The sequence below is a fragment of the Bufo gargarizans genome, chromosome 2 (genome assembly GCF_014858855.1).
Source record: "Bufo gargarizans isolate SCDJY-AF-19 chromosome 2, ASM1485885v1, whole genome shotgun sequence".
Classification (NCBI taxonomy): Eukaryota; Metazoa; Chordata; class Amphibia; order Anura; family Bufonidae; genus Bufo; species Bufo gargarizans.
The window spans coordinates 708,303,986-708,323,737 of NC_058081.1; positions in this window are offsets into that span (position 1 = coordinate 708,303,986).

Sequence of the window (19,752 nt, forward strand, 5' to 3'; positions counted from 1 at the left end):
CACGGCCCCCAAGGATCTGTACACAATTCCTGGCAGCTGAAAACATCCCTGTTCTTGCATGGCCAGCATACTCACCGGACATGTCACCCATTGAGCATGTTTGGGATGCTCTGGATCGGCGTATACGACAGCGTGTTCCAGTTCCTGCCAATATTCTGCAACTTCGCACAACTATTAAAGAGGAGTGGACCAACAATCCACAGGCCACAATCAACAACCTGATCAACTCTATGTGACGGAGATGTGTTGCACTGCGTGAGGCAAATGGTGGCCACACCAGATACTGACTGGATTTCTGACCCCCCCCCCCTCCCCCAGTAAGGCAAAAATGTGCACATTTCAGAGTGGTCTTTTATTGTGGGCAGTCTAAGGCACACCTGTGCAATATTCATGCTGTCTAATCAGCACCTTGATATGCCACACCTCTGAGTTGGCATGGATTATCTTAGAAAAGGAGAAGCGCTCACTAACACAGATTTAGACAGATTTGTGAACAATATTGGAGAGTAATGAGTCTTATGTGTCTGTAGAAAATGTTTCAGATCTTTGAGTTCAGCTCATGCAAAATGGGAGCAAAACCGAAAGTGTTGCGTTTATATTTTTTTCAGTGTATATATATATATATATATATATTACTCTATGAGCTACTTCCCTTTTGAGACTTCTGCTGCAGGAAGTGGAACTTTCCTCTCACTGCTACATCTTTCATGTCTTCTCAGCTCCACTATCGAGTCTAAAAAACTGGAACTAGAACTGCAACACCTCCCTTTGGTAGGAAACAGGACTGGCCCGCTTCTGCCCAAAGGAGGGAGAATGGAACGGTAAGTTCCATTCTATCCAAGGCTCTCTCACTCTGCCAGATACGCTGCCACCTGCTGGCAAACCAGGCACATCACATGAACATAACAGTTACATAGCAAGATTATAAATGCACAATGTGAAAGACCTGGAATAAATACAAAGATGACATTATTGTTAGCAATCAAAGACAGTAGCAGGGTGTAGGAATGGTAGTGCCACTCTGGGGTATTACACATAACATAGAAACAAGTCAGAGGGTTACATTGGGGGAGGGGGATCTACGTATGAGCTGATACCTTTACTGATCCCCTAAATGAAGGGGCTACAGGGCTCTGAAAAGGTCCACAACCATTTGGTGCAACAAGACTTGGAGCTTTGTGGAGCTTTGTGGAGCTACAGAGCCCATTTATGGGTGTTGGTCTCATAGGCATGTCTATATCATGTCAGAAGATTCCTTGAGAATCAAAGACACTGCAACTGCTCTTCTGAAATATTAGACAATCAAGATGTCCACCCATAGCCCACCAGATATCAAGAGGGGAAAAACATCCAACTCAGCCGATTACCATTTCTTTGTGGTCAGTTGGTGGAGGATGATTTATGGAGCCATGATATCGACCAGAAGCAATGACGGCCAACCTAACGCTGGGTTCAGACCTGAGCGTACTTGAACGTACGCTCTGTATGCGCGATTGTACGGGCGTTTGCAATCGCGCATACAGAGACAAGCGAACGCCCATTGTCGCGCGTTCCCGCTGAAGTCTATGTACGGGAACCCGCGACAAGACGCCCCAAAGAAGCTCCTGTACTTCTTGGGGCGTCGGGCGTTTTACAGCGCGATCGTACGTGATGGTAATCGGCTGAGTTGGATGTTTTTCCCCTCTTGATATCTGGTGGGCAATGGGTGGACATCTTGATTGTCTAATATTTCAGAAGAGCAGTTGCAGTGTCTTTGATTCTCAAGGAATCTTCTGACATGATATAGACATGCCTATGAGACCAACACCCATGAGACATAGCTGTCGTTCAAACCAGCATATGTCCTTAGTATGCGTCAGTAGGGCATGGTTGGGATGTGCACATCTAGATTTTAATGTGACAACACATTTGCTATTTGTTTTGTTCAGTTGATCTTGCTGATCGAAACGGTATCTGTATGACTCAAATCCATTGTGCTATTTCAGAGAAAAAAATATATACTTTATTCCATATGCAATCTAGGATTTCAGTGCACTAAGGGGCAGATCCTGGTGCACCTAAGCTCCTACGCTTTCCATCATTTGCCACTCCTCTCTGCCCTTGGCTGACAGGGCCAGACATTCTCTTTGTCCTTTTGCCTGGCCCTATAATTGCTCAAATGCGCCATAGAATTGATGACTGGCGCATGCGCAGTAAGCATCTCAGCGGCAGGGAAAGCTAAAGGAGATGTACTGTGCATGCGCCGATTGCTGAAGCTATGGCACAGGTGCACTCACACGACCATATGTGTTTTGTGGTCCGCAAATTGCGGATCAACAAAAACAAAAAGGGATGACTTTCATATGGCATCTGTTTTTTTTTGCGGAATCCATTGTAACAATGCCTATCCTTGTTCGCAAAACAGACAAGAATAGGACGAGTTCTATCTTTTTTTGCCGGGCTACGGAACAAACATACGGATGTGGACAGCACACGATGCGCTGTCCGCATTTTTTTCGGACCCATTGAAATAAATGGCTTCTCATCCAATCCACAAAAAAAAAAGAAACAAACACTGAAACAAAATAAGTTTGTGTGAATGTAGCCTAATCAGCAGGATCAACCCTACCAGCCAGGCCCTGGATCTCAATCTAAAGGAATATTGAGATGCAAGAGTTTCTGCATGAGAAGCCGAACTACAGGGGGCAATCCCAAAATGTATGGAATATAGTGATGGAAAAATATTTCTTTAAAATCTATATATATATATATATATATATATATATATATATATATATAAGAAGGACGTGCAGTATATATATGTGTGTATGTACAGTATACATGTGTGTATGTACAGTATATATGTGTATGTACAGTATATGTGTGTATGTACAGTATATATGTGTGTATGTACAGTATATATGTGTGTATGTACAGTATATATGTGTGTATGTACAGTATATATGTGTATGTACAGTATATGTGTGTATGTACAGTATATATGTGTGTATGTACAGTATATATGTGTATGTACAGTATATGTGTGTATGTACAGTATATGTGTGTATGTACAGTATATATGTGTGTATGTACAGTATATATGTGTGTGTATGTACAGTATATATGTGTGTGTATGTACAGTATATATGTGTGTATGTACAGTATATATGTGTGTGTATGTATAGAAACATAGAATGTGTCGGCAGATAAGAACCATTTGGCCCATCTAGTCTGCCCAATATACTAAATACTATGGATAGCCCCTGGCCCTATCTTATATGAAGGATAGCCTTATGCCTATCCCATGCATGCTTAAACTCCTTCACTGTATTTGCAGCTACCACTTCTGCAGGAAGGCTATTCCATGCATCCACTACTCTCTCAATAAAGTAATACTTCCTGATATTGCTTTTAAACCTTTGCCCCTCTAATTTAAAACTGTGTCCTCTTGTGGTAGTTTTTCTTCTTTTAAATATGCTCTCCTCCTTTACCGAGTTGATTCCCTTTATGTATTTAGCAGTTTCTATCATATCCCCTCTGTCTCGTCTTTCTTCCAAGCTATACATGTTAAGGTCCTTTAACCTTTCCTGGTAAGTTTTATCCTGCAATCCATGTACTAATTTAGTAGCTTTTCTCTGAACTCTCTCCAAAGTATCAATATCCTTCTGGAGATATGGTCTCCAGTACTGAGCACAATACTCCAAAGGAGGTCTCACTAGTGCTCTGTACAGCGGCATAAGCACTTCACTCTTTCTACTGCTTATGCCTCTCCCTATACATCCAAGCATTCTGCTTGCATTTCGTGCTGCTTTATTACATTGTCTTCCCACCTTTAAGTCTTCTGAAATAATTACTCCTAAATCCCTTTCCTCAGATACTGAGGTCAGGACTGTGTCGAATATTCTATATTCTGCCCTTGGGTTTTTACGCCCCAGGTGCATTATCTTGCACTTATCCACATTAACTTTCAGTTGCCAGAGTTCTGACCATTCTTCTAGTTTTCCTAAATCCTTTTCCATTTGGCGTTTCCCTCCAGGAACATCAACCCTGTTACAAATCTTTGTGTCATCAGCAAAAAGACAAACCTTACCATCGAGGCCTTTTGCAATATCACTTATGAAGATATTAAACAAAATTGGTCCCAGAACAGATCCCTGTGGAATCCCACTGGTAACATGACCTTGTTTTGAATGTTCTCCATTGACTACAACCCTCTGTTGTCTGTCACTCAGCCACTGCCTAATCCACTCAACAATATGGGAGTCCATGCTCAATGACTGCAGTTTATTGATAAGTCTTCTATGTGGGACAGTGTCAAAAGCCTTACTAAAATCTAGATATGCGATGTCTACTGCACCTCCACCGTCTATTATTTTAGTCACCCAGTCAAAAAAATCTATAAGATGTGTTTGACATGATCTCTCTGAAGTAAACCCATGCTGTTTTTCATCTTGCAATCCATGGGATTTTAGATGTTCCACAATCCTATCCTTTAATAGGGTTTCCATTAATTTCCCCACTATTGATGTCAGACTCACTGGTCTATAGTTGCTTGATTCCTCCCTACTACCTTTCTTGTGAATGGGCACAACATTTGCCAATTTCCAATCTTCCGGGACGACTCCTGTTACTAATGATTGGTTAAATAAATCTGTTAACGGTTTTGCCAGCTCACCACTAAGCTCTTTTAATAATTTTGGGTGTATCTCATCAGGCCCCTGTGACTTATTTGTCTTCACTTTAGACAGCAAACTTAGAACATCTTCCTCTGTAAAGACACATGCATCAAACGATTTAATAGTCATCCTTTCTAGTGGAGGTCCTTCTCCTTCTTTTTCTTTTGTAAAAACTGAACAGAAGTATTCATTAAGGCAGTCGGCTAGCCCTTTATTCTCTTCTACATACCTCCCGTCCTTTGTTTTTAATTGAGTTATTCCTTGTTTTAATTTCCTTTTTTCATTTATATATCTGAAGAATGTCTTATCCCCTTTTTTCATAGACTGAGCTAGTTTTTCTTCTGCCTGAGCTTTAGAAGTTCTTATAACTTGCTTGGCCTCTTTCTGCCTAATCTTGTAGATTTCCTTATCTTCATTGCTCTGGGGTTTTTTATAATTACAAAATGCTAGCTTTTTATTTTTAATGATTTGGGCCACTTCTGCTGAGTACCACAGTGGTCTCTTCCTTTTTTTGCTTTTATTGACAAGTCCAATGCAATTTTCTGTTGCCTTCAATAATGCACCTTTTAAGTAGTCCCATTTCTCCTGGACTCCATGTAATCCGTCCAGTCTGATAAGGACTCATTTATGACTAATTTCATTTTTGAAAAGTCCGTTTTTCTAAAATCGAAAACTTTTGTTTTTGTGTGGTAGGACTCTTTCACAGTTCTTATATTAAACCACACTGACTGGTGATCACTAGATCCCAAGGTTTCGCCTACAATGACATCATATACCGAATCCCCATTTGTGAATACCAAATCCAAAATGGCCTCCCTCCGGGTTGGCTCCTCAACCATTTGTTGTAGGGATAACCCCAGTAGGGAATTTAGAATATCTGTACTCCTGGTAGAACTTGCTATTTTGGTTTTCCAGTTTATATCTGGAAGATTGAAATCTCCCATAATGATAACTTCTCCTTTCATTGTCATTTTAGCTATTTCTTCAACTAGTAGATCATCTAGTTCTTTAACTTGACCAGGTGGTCTATATATCACACCTACACGAGTTACTGCATGATTAGCAAACTGCAACGTAACCCAAACTGACTCTATGTTGGCCTCACCAACTTGTATTAGGTGAGATTTAATGCTATCTTTCACATACAGGGCCACTCCTCCTCCTTTCTTGCCTTCTCTGTCTCTTCTGTATAAAGAGTACCCTGGTATGGTTATGTCCCAGTCATTTCTTTCATTAAACCATGTCTCCGTAACAGCCACTAAATCTACATTCTCAGATGCCATTATTGACCCAAGTTCATTGATTTTTTTACCTAAACTGCGAACATTTGTAGACAGGACTCTGAGCTTATCATTTCTTAACCTCTGTGCTTCTGACCTGTTCTGGCATTGTTTCGGGGGGCAATTGGACTCTATGTACGGTATATGTGTGTATGTACGGTATATGTGTGTATGTACGGTATATGTGTGTATGTACAGTATATATGTGTGTCTGTACAGTATATGTGTGTGTATGTACAGTATATGTGTGTGTATGTATAGTATATGTGTATGTATAGTATGTGTATGTATAGTATATGTGTGTGTATGTACAGTATATATGTGTGTGTATGTACAGTATATATGTGTGTGTATGTACAGTATATATATATGTGTGTGTATGTACAGTATATATGTGTGTGTATGTACAGTATATATATATATGTGTGTGTATGTACAGTATATATATATATGTGTGTATGTACAGTATTTTCTGCAATCACTCAAAAACATGGAGGTCACAGTTAAAGGGGCGGACACTGTGAAGGTCACTGTTAAGGGGGCAGGGGCCACTATTAAAGGGGCAACTGCTGTGTAGGTCACTGTTAAGGGGGCGGGCCTCTGAGGAGGTCACTATTAAAGGGGAGCGGGCTGCTGTGAAGGTCAAAGTTAAGGGGATGGGCTGCTGTGGAGGTCCCATTTTAAAGTGGTGGAGCACTGTGGGGGGGGCAGTGTTAAGGGGTGGAGGACTGTGGAGGTCATTGTTAAAGGGGCGGGGTGCGCTGTAGAGGTCACTGTTATGGGGGGATACTGTCGATATCTTTTAACGAGAGGCGTAGCGTGGGTAGCCAGCAACCGGAGCAAGCCAAGTATTGCGCCCTCCCAACCTGTGGCCACGCTCCTTTTACAGATAATGTAGTAGATATCACTTGCAGTCCTATGTAACACCACAGATAACACAGTGATAACTCTCTGAGTACAGATAATGCAGTAGATGGATGTGAGCCACCAGAATTCAGAACACGCACAGTGTGACCTGAAGCCTGGGGCCAGGATGCGGCAGGGTGGGACAAATTCTATATCCCCCCTCCCATCACTACAGAACATACAGGGTATTGCAGCGCCCCATACCTCTTACATCCAGGGTAATACAGCACCCCATACCTCTTACATCCAGGGTAATACAGCGCCCCATACCTCTTACATCCAGGGTAATACAGCACCCCATACCTCTTACATCCAGGGTAATACAGCACCCCATACCTCTTACATCCAGGGTAATACAGCACCCCATACCTCTTACATCCAGGGTAATACAGCACCCCATACCTCTTACATCCAGGGTAATACAGCACCCCATACCTCTTACATCCAGGGTAATATAGCACCCCATACCTCTCACATCCAGGGTAATACAGCACCCCATACCTCTTACATCCAGGGTAATACAGCACCCCATACCTCTTACATCCAGGGTAATACAGCACCCCATACCTCTTACATCCAGGGTAATATAGCACCCCATACCTCTCACATCCAGGGTAATACAGCACCCCATACCTCTTACATCCAGGGTAATACAGCACCCCATACCTCTTACATCCAGGGTAATACAGCACCCCATACCTCTTACATCCAGGGTAATACAGCACCCCATACCTCTTACATCCAGGGTAATACAGCACCCCATACCTCTTACATCCAGGGTAATACAGCGCCTCATACCTCTTACATCCAGGGTAATACAGCGCCCCATACCTCTTACATCCAGGGTAATACAGCACCCCATACCTCTTACATCCAGGGTAATACAGCGCCCCATACCTCTTACATCCAGGGTAATACAGCGCCCCATACCTCTTACATCCAGGGTAATACAGCACCCCATACCTCTTACATCCAGGGTAATACAGCGCCTCATACCTCTTACATCCAGGGTAATACAGCGCCCCATACCTCTTACATCCAGGGTAATACAGCACCCCATACCTCTTACATCCAGGGTAATACAGCGCCCCATACCTCTTACATCCAGGGTAATACAGCGCCCCATACCTCTTACATCCAGGGTAATACAGCACCCCATACCTCTTACATCCAGGGTAATACAGCGCCTCATACCTCTTACATCCAGGGTAATACAGCGCCTCATACCTCTTACATCCAGGGTAATACAGCGCCCCATACCTCTTACATCCAGGGTAATACAGCACCCCATACCTCTTACATCCAGGGTAATACAGCGCCCCATACCTCTTACATCCAGGGTAATACAGCGCCCCATACCTCTTACATCCAGGGTAATACAGCACCCCATACCTCTTACATCCAGGGTAATACAGCGCCTCATACCTCTTACATCCAGGGTAATACAGCGCCCCATACCTCTTACATCCAGGGTAATACAGCACCCCATACCTCTTACATCCAGGGTAATACAGCACCCCATACCTCTTACATCCAGTGATGTCTCTTTGATGTAGATGTTCTCTTTCCTCATCTTCATCTTTCAGACCTTCAGACCAGACGACCATTTTTCACCCATTTCTAGTCTCTGCAGTTTGACAAAAGAAATATTAGTTCACTACTTTTCCATCATCCGCCCATCTTCTGGACAAATCATCCTACTACCCCCAATACTATACTGCAGAAACAGATAACCCCCCTGCTAATACTAGTACCATGCAGATAGTGCCCTTCAATAATTATTGGCACACAGTGCCCTAAAATAACTGCGCCCAGTAAATAGTGCCCCTGACACTAAAAGTGTAAACATAACGTCCCCCAAAAATAATTGTGGTAAGCTGATACTGTGCCAAGGTGCCCCCACAGTAATAGTGCTCCCAAAAGTCCCATCAATAGTAATAATTCTCTGCTAGAGCACACATGGTGGTAATAGTGCGCCTACAGTGCCCCCAACATGTCCCCACTGTGCCCCAGAAGTAATAATGCTCTCATAGTGCCCATACTAGTAATTATGTTCCCCCTAGTCCCCTAGTAGTAATAAAGCCCACCATAATGCCCCGCAGTAGTAATAATTCTCCTTATAATGTGACAGTACAAAAAATACCCCCTTTTAATGCCCCCAGTTGATCTTATGTTCCCATAGTGCCCCATAATGTGCCAGTATAAAATGCCCCACATATAGTTCCCCAGTAGATGCCCTCAGTGTCCCCCATAATTTGTATGGTAAGTATAAAATACCCCTTCTCAGTGCCCCCGGTAGATGACCCCATAGTACTCTTCTCCCCCTTTCTCCATAGTACCCACCATAATGTGTCCCAGTATAAAATGCCCCTATACAGAGCCCCCCCTATAAAATACTCCTTCTTTGTGGCCTCAGTACATGCCCCCAATATTGTGCCAGTAAGAAGTGCCCCCATAGTGCCACCCAATAATGTGCCAGTAAAAAGTGCCCCCAGAGATGCCCCCACAGTGCCCCCCAATAATGTGCCAGTAAGATGTGCCCCCATAGATGCCCCCCAATAATGTGCCAGTGAGAAGTGCCCCCCGATCATGTGCTAGTGAGAAGTGCCCCCGATCATGTGCTAGTGAGAAGTGCCCCCCATGGATGGCCCCCCAATCATGTGCCAGCAGTGGCGTCGCTACAGGGGGGCAATTGCCCCCCCCCCCTAGGTCATTCCTTGCCCCACAGGCTGATTCGCTAATCGCTGCTGCGCCGGCCGCCCGCACTACTGACTCAGTGTCAGTGATTAAAGTTAAAGTACACACCACTGACAGAGAAGAGAACACACAGATAGATACATACAGTCAGTCCGTCGTCTATGTGAGTCACATGACAGATGGGGTGGTGCCGTGGTGGGGGCGGCGTTCGGACCCAGCGGACTCGCGGAGGCAGAGCGTGCAGGGCGGGCGCAGGCTGGGAGTGTGGCAGCCGCAGAGACTAGTTGACGACTTGACGTCATGGTCGTCAACACGTAAAGCTGTGCTGTTGCGTGCCTGCCCGCCCGCGCGAACGGACTTTGCAAATTGCTGCCGCCTGCCAGTGAGTGCCTTGCCTTCATGTTCTGAGTTCTCTCTGCTCCTGCTAAAAAGTTTTTGAAAAAAGTATGTACCCCTATACCCCCACTACCTAGTACCTCGCCTCATGGCCTGCCCTCCCTCCTGCTTGGTTTGCGCCCAGCCCCTCCTCAACCTGTCCCTGATGATACGTTTACCCCTATAACTTAGGGTATAATTGGTACATTATACAGGGTGTTATATAACGAAGGACCCCTGTATAATGTCCCCACTCCCCTGATAGCACTGAGTCCTCCTCAGTTATATTACCCTTGTATAATGTCCCCTGACACCCCTTAGTTATAATATTACCCATAATGTCCCCTGATACCCCTTAGTTATATAACTGAGGTTAATCAGGGTACATTATACAGGGGTAATATAACCAAGGGGTATCAGGGTACATTATACAGGGGGTAATATAACTTATATTACCACCGTATAATGCCTGATAGGCCTCCTGAGTAACTTATATTACCCCTGTATAATTATGTACCCGGATACCCCTTAGTTATATGATCCCGGCGGGGTCATATAACTAAGGGGTATCAGGATACATTGTTATACAGGGGTAATATAACTGAGGAGGGCTATCAGGCATTATACGGTGGTAATATAGCTTACATTACCCCTGTATAATGTCCCATGATAGCCCTCCTCAGTTATATTACCCTTGTATAATGTACCCTGATATCAGGGTGCATTATACAGGGGTAACATAACTGAGGAGTTCTATCTTATCAGGGACGTATTACAGGGGTAATGCAAGCTATATTACCCCTTAATAATGTCTGATAGCCCTCCTCAGTTATATTACACCCAATGAGGATGGCGATACAGATGACTATGGGGATGAGCGCTTCCACAATGGAAGCGTTCATCTCCATGTGTCCCGCCGCTGCCCCCAACTTGTGAGCAGGGCCACGCCGCCTGGGGCGATCGCCTCACTTTGTCTAATTAGCGCTGCGCCCTGCTGGCACCCCCTAAAATTTTGCGCCCCCCCCGCTACACCACTGCTTTTAACGACACACACAAACATTAAATGAAATTGATGAAATATACCCGTGCGAAGCTGCTTCCTTCTGCTAGTATTATATATTAGGAGTTTATTAGGTGTGAATTCTTGTAAGAGATCGCTGACTGACGGCAAGACATCTGGGTTAGCGAGCTTTAGAATATCCTGTCTTAGCTGCCCTATATGGAACCACAAGTAAAGCCACACAGTTATTCTCCATTATGCTGATCTCAGAAGCTTGTGGACTGATCATTTCTAGACAAAATCTTTGCACGCCTGAAGTGCTTTTTGATTGTCTCTCTGCCGCCAGGAATAAACTGGACCTACTGGACCTGTTTAATTCAGATGACCATGTCCCTCAATCATTGATAATTTGAAAATAATCCCAACATATAGTTCTGATGAAAGTCCCACATCTCCAGCAAACCGGAGAGACTACTGGATTATAACTAGGAAGAAAGCATTATGTCTTCCATGTGGCGTCAAGAAGAACCACATCCAGATACTCCCCGCTCATCATGTAAGAGCGTCTAGTCAAATGTATATATCAGTCTATATTGGGACCACAAAGGTGTTTAGAAGCTGCAGGAACTGAAACCTGGCAGCTAGAAAAGATGGATTGGGTGAAATGTCCAATTTAAAGATAATAGAATTTAAAAATTAAAGTAAAATTAAATCTACTCTGTAATTCCCTGAAGGACAATAGAGTCGTAGGAGAATGATCAACTGTGTCTGCGAAATGGGACAAACCTTATTAAAACATATTGGATGGACGGTAGTGTTGGGCCAGCATGCTCGGCCAAAGACCGTGTGTAGAGATGGCCTTGCGGTTCGCCCGGCGGTCGTTTCGCGGCGAACTTTGCGTGTTCGCGATTCGCCGAACATATGGAGAAATTTGCGCCCGCCATATTATTTTACATTTTGAAGAACTTTGACCCATGACACATCCATCAGGTCAGGTGGTACAGGACAGCCAATTGAGACGTTTCAGCACATGGACTCACCCCCTACCTTATAAATAAACCTGATCTGGCCGCCATTTTACATTCAGTGTTTTGCCAGTGTAGGGAGAGGTTGCTGTGTGGAGCAGGGACAGGCTGTTAGGGACACCAAACGCTAGCTAATAAGGCCACAAAAGAATGCATGAGCTGAACGCATTGCACCCGCACTGAATCCGGACCCATTCATTTCTATGGGGCTGTGCACATGAGCGGTGATTTTCACGCATCACTTGTGCGTTGCGTGAAAATCGCAGCATATTCTATATTGTGCATTTTGGCCCCATAGAAGTGAATAGGGCTGCGTGAAAATCGCAAGCAAGTGCGGATGCGGTGCAATTTTCACGCATGGTTGCTAGGTGACGATCGGGATGGGGACCCAATCATTATTATTTTCCCTTATAACATGGTTATAAGGGAAAATAATAGCATTCTGAATACAGAATGCATAGTACAATAATTTAACTCACCTTAATCCACTTGTTCGCGCACCCCCGCTTCTCTTCTTTCTTCTTCTTTGCTGTGCAGGAGGAAAAGAACCTGTGGCGCTCATCACATGGTCGGTCACAATGGTGATGGATCATGTGATGGACCATGTGATGAGCGCAGTGATGTCATCAAAGGTCCTTCACCCAGGTCCTGAAGAAAGAAGAAAGAAGAGAAGCTGGGCTACGCGAACAAGTGGATTAAGGTGAGTTAAATTATTTTTACACATTTTTTAACCCCTCCAGCCCTATTTTACTAAGCATTGTGTATTCAGAATGCTATTATTTTCCCTTACGACCATGTTATAAGGGAAAATAATACAATCTACACAACTCCTAACCCAAACATGCCGATTTTTCTCACGCATGTGCAAAACGCGTTAAAATGTTTTGCACTCATGCGAAAAAATTGCGCATTTTCCCGCGACGCACCCGCATCTTATCCGGACCAAATCCATGACGCCCGCGTGAAAGAGGCCTAAGAGTTCTCATAATTATAAAACTACAGTTATCTTGACTATCATGAGTAAGGAAGAGTAAGGCATCAATACATTACCAGATATTGTAGCATCACCCATTGCCCACAGATTGGGGGATTCCCCCAATCAGCACGGGGAAGAATCTGGGAACAGCGCAAGGCACGTCTGCCACGTCTTCAACGAATCCCAAATTCCCTGTGGAAAGACCCCTAATTTTAAAAGCAAATATGATTTCATAAACTCGTGATTGGGCATGTAAGCGCGTGGTCATATTTACTTGATCGTGCACAGATTATGAAAAAAGTCTTATGAGCACTTCATGTCTTCACGCACAATAACTTGTTTTCCTAATTTGTGACAATGCCTGAGAACCTTCCTTGTTTTCCTCATTGAAACTCATGAAACCATGACCAATTTTGGCCTTTGACAACATGTTTTATAAGCCATGTATATGTTCCAAATGGACAAGATCACAATAACTATCATGATCGCCGAAAGAGGGTGTACCGAAAAGTTTAAAGACTTTGGTAGCAGATGGGGACATCCCACCAATGATGTGATGTGGCCTCCTGTATACTTGATCCCATCCTTACAAGTCTTTTACCTACTATTGTCGTGGCCGCCATATGTTGAGTAAGAGTTCGATTCAAATATTTTATATGATCTTTCACTAAATTTGATTGATTTATGATATTATATAATTTAGTCAAATGAAAGTCCCATTGGGGCACATCAAGCGATTCCACAGACCAATAACGTGATGCCACTTCTTCTCTGTCTCCCTGCAATACAAATGTTTCATTTTCCCAAGTAATGGAAGACAGATTTCTAATACATCCTGAGAAAGGAACAGTTATGTTCCGTACCACTGGAGTATTAGTAACCATACAAATGGTCTGCGGAGCCACTTCAACCATCATTGTGTAAGTCGAAGGTAGAATATCCCATTTACATACGTTTACCGTATTCTGCACTAAACATGGTTCATATACAGCAGATTGCAATTTACATATACGCCCGTCTAATGTCGGATCACACAGAGATAAATCATGAGTCCTGTTCTCCTTACGTAAAAAAATGAGACAAAGATAAATCATTTCAGAACTTTTTCCACCTTTAATGTGACCTATAAACTGTACAACTCAATTGAAAAACAAACTGAAATCTTTTAGGTCGAGGGAAGAAAAAATAAAATAATATGGTTGCATAAGTGTGCACACCCTTGAACTAATACTTTGTTGAAGCACCTTTTGATTTTATTACAGCACTCAGTATTTTTGGGTATGAGTCTATCAGCATGGCACATTTTGACTTGGCAAGATTTCCCCACTATTCTTTGCAAAAACACTGCAAATCTGTCAGATTGCGAGGGCATCTCCTGTGCACAGCCCTCTTCAGATCACCCCACAGATTTTCAATCGGATTCAGGTCTGGGCTCTGGCTGGGCCTCTCCAAAACTTTAATCTTCTTCTGGTGAAGCCATTCCTTTGTTGATTTGGATGTATGCTTTGGGTCGTTGTCATGCTGAAAGATGACGTTCCTCTTCATGTTCAGCTTTCTAGCAGAAGCCTGAAGGTTTTGTGACAATTTTGACTGGTATTTGGAAATGTTCATAATTCTCTCTAGCTTAACTAAGTCCCCAGTTCCAGCTGAAGAAAAACAGCCCCTTGACATGATGCTGCCACCACCATGCTTCACTGTGGGGATGGTGTTCTTTTGGTGATGTGCAGTGTTGTTTTTGTGCCAAACATATCTTTTGGAATTATGGCCAAAAAGTTCCACCTTGGTTTCATCAGACCATAAGACCGTTTCCCACATTCTTTGGGATGCTTCAGATGTGTTTTTGCAAAATGTAGCCTGGTTTGGATGTTTTTCTTTGTAAAAAAAAAGTCTTTGGTCTTGCCGCTCTACCCCATAGCCCAGACATATGAAGAATACGGGAGATTGTTGTCACATGTACCACACAGCCTGTACTTGCCAGATATTCCTGCAGCTCCTTTAATGTTGCTGTAGGCCTCTTGGTCGCCTCCCAGACCAGTTTTCTTCTCGTCTTTTCATCAATTTTGTAGGGACGTCCAGTTCTTGGTAATGTCACTGTTGTGCCATATTTTCTCCACTTGATGATGACGGTCTCCACTGTGTTCCATGGTATATCTAACGCCTTGGAAATTCTTTTGTACCCTTTTCCTGACTGATACCTTTTAACAATGAGATCCCTCTGATGCTTTGGAAGCTCTCTGTGGACCACGGCTTTTGCTGTGGGATGCGACTAAGAAAATTTCAGGAAAGACCAACTAGAGCAGCTGAACTTTATTTGGGTTTAATCAGAGGCACTGTAAATGATGGCCGGTGTGTGCTGACTCCTATTTAACAGGATTGTGAATGTGATTGCTTAATTCTGAACACAGCTACATCCCCAGTTATAAGAGGGTGTGCACACTTATGCAACTACATTATTTTATTTTTTTATTTTTTCTTCCCGCTACCTAAAAGATTTCAGTTTGTTTTTCAATTGAGTTGTACAGTTTATTGGTCACATTAAAGGTGGAAAAAGTTCTGAAATGATTTATCTTTGTCTCAATTTTTTTTACATCACAGAAACCTGACATTTTAACAGGGGTGTGTAGACTTTTTATATCCACTGTATATGAGTGCCATATAATGATGAGTCCCAGCGGCACCTATTATTAATGGCATCACTACATATCTGCATTTAGTTACATTATACATGATTACAGTGCCTAAACAGGTAATATCATTGCAGAACATCTTTTGAGCTTCCAGATGCATCCAACTAGACTTAGGCTACTTTCACACTGGCGTTTTGGCTTTCCGTTTGTGAGATCCGATCAGGGCTCTCACAAGCGGTCCGAAACGGATCCATTTTTGCCCTAATGCATTCTGAATGGAAAAGGATCCGCTCAGAATGCATCAGTTTGGCTCCGTTCTGTCTCCATTCCGCTCTGGAGGCGGACACCAGCGTTTTAGTGTCCGTCTGATAAAACTGAGCCAAACTGATCCGTCCCGGCACACAATGCAAGTCAATGGGGACGGATCCGTTTTCACGGACACAATCTGGCACAATAGAAAACGGATCCGTCCTCCACTGACCCCCAATGGTGTTCAAGACGGATCCATCTTGGCTATGTTAAAGATAACACAAACGGATCCGTTCTGAACGGATGCAGCCGGTCGTCTTATCTGAACGGATCTGTCCATAGTGGATCCGCACAAAACGCGGCCCTAGGAATGCTAGGATTGAATCCGGCCCTTCACACTTGTTCATTTCCTGTCATTACCATCGTCTGCATATTCACTTTTTGTTGCTGTTTATAAATTTGGTCACATTTACATCAAATCCCAAAGCAAAAATATTTGAAGCATTTATCAGGTTATTCAGCATACTAATGTAAAAACACAGAATGCAATCGCACACTGCAACCAGCACTCTGCCTTGCCTTTATGCTGGATGTTGAATAAGGCATTGGTGTACATTTTGGCCAAAGCGTAATAAGCCACTCACCTCGTCAAGGTTGCCTTCATGAGTGGTCCCTAACACTCGTTCCTACCTTTTTATGGGCCATGACAGCCACATAAAGTCCAGGGAGCGCAGGTACAGCATGCATGCCAAGCACAATCTGCTTTTAACCCCGTCCGGTGCCATTACAGCTTTCATCGGATCCAGGGATGCAAGTACTCACATGCATGCTGAGCCCACTTTATACTTCTCCTGGAACCTAATGGTTACTGGTAGGTGCTGTATAAGCAGACTCAGTTTTATACTGACTTTAAAACCAGCCTCCAGGGGGCAGATTCTGGACAGGTGTGCTTGACTGCTTGGAGATCGCCACGCCTCCAATACGTACTACAAAGAGAAAAATATGGAAAATTTCAGCCCGCACAACCCCTAGCAGGTGCAGATTGCTATGGCGAAATAGAAATATAAATGTAAAAACACAGAATGCAATCGCACACTGCAACCAGCACTCTGCCTTGCCTTTATGCTGGATGTTGAATAAGGCATTGGTGTACATTTTGGCCAAAGCGTAATAAGCCACTCACCTCGTCAAGGTTGCCTTCATGAGTGGTCCCTAACACTCGTTCCTACCTTTTTATGGGCCATGACAGCCACATAAAGTCCAGGGAGCGCAGGTACAGCATGCATGCCAAGCACAATCTGCTTTTAACCCCGTCCGGTGCCATTACAGCTTTCATCGGATCCAGGGATGCAAGTACTCACATGCATGCTGAGCCCACTTTATACTTCTCCTGGAACCTAATGGTTACTGGTAGGTGCTGTATAAGCAGACTCAGTTTTATACTGACTTTAAAACCAGCCTCCAGGGGGCAGATTCTGGACAGGTGTGCTTGACTGCTTGGAGATCGCCACGCCTCCAATACGTACTACAAAGAGAAAAATATGGAAAATTTCAGCCCGCACAACCCCTAGCAGGTGCAGATTGCTATGGCGAAATAGAAATATAAATGTAAAAACACAGAATGCAATCGCACACTGCAACCAGCACTCTGCCTTGCCTTTATGCTGGATGTTGAATAAGGCATTGGTGTACATTTTGGCCAAAGCGTAATAAGCCACTCACCTCGTCAAGGTTGCCTTCATGAGTGGTCCCTAACACTCGTTCCTACCTTTTTATGGGCCATGACAGCCACATAAAGTCCAGGGAGCGCAGGTACAGCATGCATGCCAAGCACAATCTGCTTTTAACCCCGTCCGGTGCCATTACAGCTTTCATCGGATCCAGGGATGCAAGTACTCACATGCATGCTGAGCCCACTTTATACTTCTCCTGGAACCTAATGGTTACTGGTAGGTGCTGTATAAGCAGACTCAGTTTTATACTGACTTTAAAACCAGCCTCCAGGGGGCAGATTCTGGACAGGTGTGCTTGACTGCTTGGAGATCGCCACGCCTCCAATACGTACTACAAAGAGAAAAATATGGAAAATTTCAGCCCGCACAACCCCTAGCAGGTGCAGATTGCTATGGCGAAATAGAAATATAAATGTAAAAACACAGAATGCAATCGCACACTGCAACCAGCACTCTGCCTTGCCTTTATGCTGGATGTTGAATAAGGCATTGGTGTACATTTTGGCCAAAGCGTAATAAGCCACTCACCTCGTCAAGGTTGCCTTCATGAGTGGTCCCTAACACTCGTTCCTACCTTTTTATGGGCCATGACAGCCACATAAAGTCCAGGGAGCGCAGGTACAGCATGCATGCCAAGCACAATCTGCTTTTAACCCCGTCCGGTGCCATTACAGCTTTCATCGGATCCAGGGATGCAAGTACTCACATGCATGCTGAGCCCACTTTATACTTCTCCTGGAACCTAATGGTTACTGGTAGGTGCTGTATAAGCAGACTCAGTTTTATACTGACTTTAAAACCAGCCTCCAGGGGGCAGATTCTGGACAGGTGTGCTTGACTGCTTGGAGATCGCCACGCCTCCAATACGTACTACAAAGAGAAAAATATGGAAAATTTCAGCCCGCACAACCCCTAGCAGGTGCAGATTGCTATGGCGAAATAGAAATATAAATGTAAAAACACAGAATGCAATCGCACACTGCAACCAGCACTCTGCCTTGCCTTTATGCTGGATGTTGAATAAGGCATTGGTGTACATTTTGGCCAAAGCGTAATAAGCCACTCACCTCGTCAAGGTTGCCTTCATGAGTGGTCCCTAACACTCGTTCCTACCTTTTTATGGGCCATGACAGCCACATAAAGTCCAGGGAGCGCAGGTACAGCATGCATGCCAAGCACAATCTGCTTTTAACCCCGTCCGGTGCCATTACAGCTTTCATCGGATCCAGGGATGCAAGTACTCACATGCATGCTGAGCCCACTTTATACTTCTCCTGGAACCTAATGGTTACTGGTAGGTGCTGTATAAGCAGACTCAGTTTTATACTGACTTTAAAACCAGCCTCCAGGGGGCAGATTCTGGACAGGTGTGCTTGACTGCTTGGAGATCGCCACGCCTCCAATACGTACTACAAAGAGAAAAATATGGAAAATTTCAGCCCGCACAACCCCTAGCAGGTGCAGATTGCTATGGCGAAATAGAAATATAAATGTAAAAACACAGAATGCAATCGCACACTGCAACCAGCACTCTGCCTTGCCTTTATGCTGGATGTTGAATAAGGCATTGGTGTACATTTTGGCCAAAGCGTAATAAGCCACTCACCTCGTCAAGGTTGCCTTCATGAGTGGTCCCTAACACTCGTTCCTACCTTTTTATGGGACATATAGCCATTATTCAGCATACTGTCTACTCCAGCAGAAGTTCTAGCTGGATGGAAGATAGTAGGCATCCACTTAGATTGGAAGATTGGAACGCATCATTGGTTTTACTTCCTGCATTGTTCATTCTGTTTGCTAACGTTTCAATGTCAAAGCCATTTATTGTCCCTGTTGGTGAGCCGTGCCCACCCAGCTACGGGTCATACCGCGCCCTCTTTCTTCTGGTTTTACACTCTGTTGAGGGTGGAAACAACACTTGAGCATGTATCACCGTCTTTTGAGCCTGTTGCCCACCTTCTCACAGGTATGTAATATGTCCAGAATGTGGTACAACTGTGTTTAGATTCACGAACACCCAATATTGACTCCACCACCATTCTCGACCTTGGATGGTAGAAGCATTATTGCAGGACAAAACATTAATATCTGTCAAATTGAACTCGAAAGTTGTATTAGGTACGGTCTTATTAGCAAACTCTTTTACAAGAGTAAATCTTGCAGTCCAATATAAGGAAGGAAGATCAGCAGAATGCTGACAGCAAGTAATGTTTACTTCGGACCGTACAA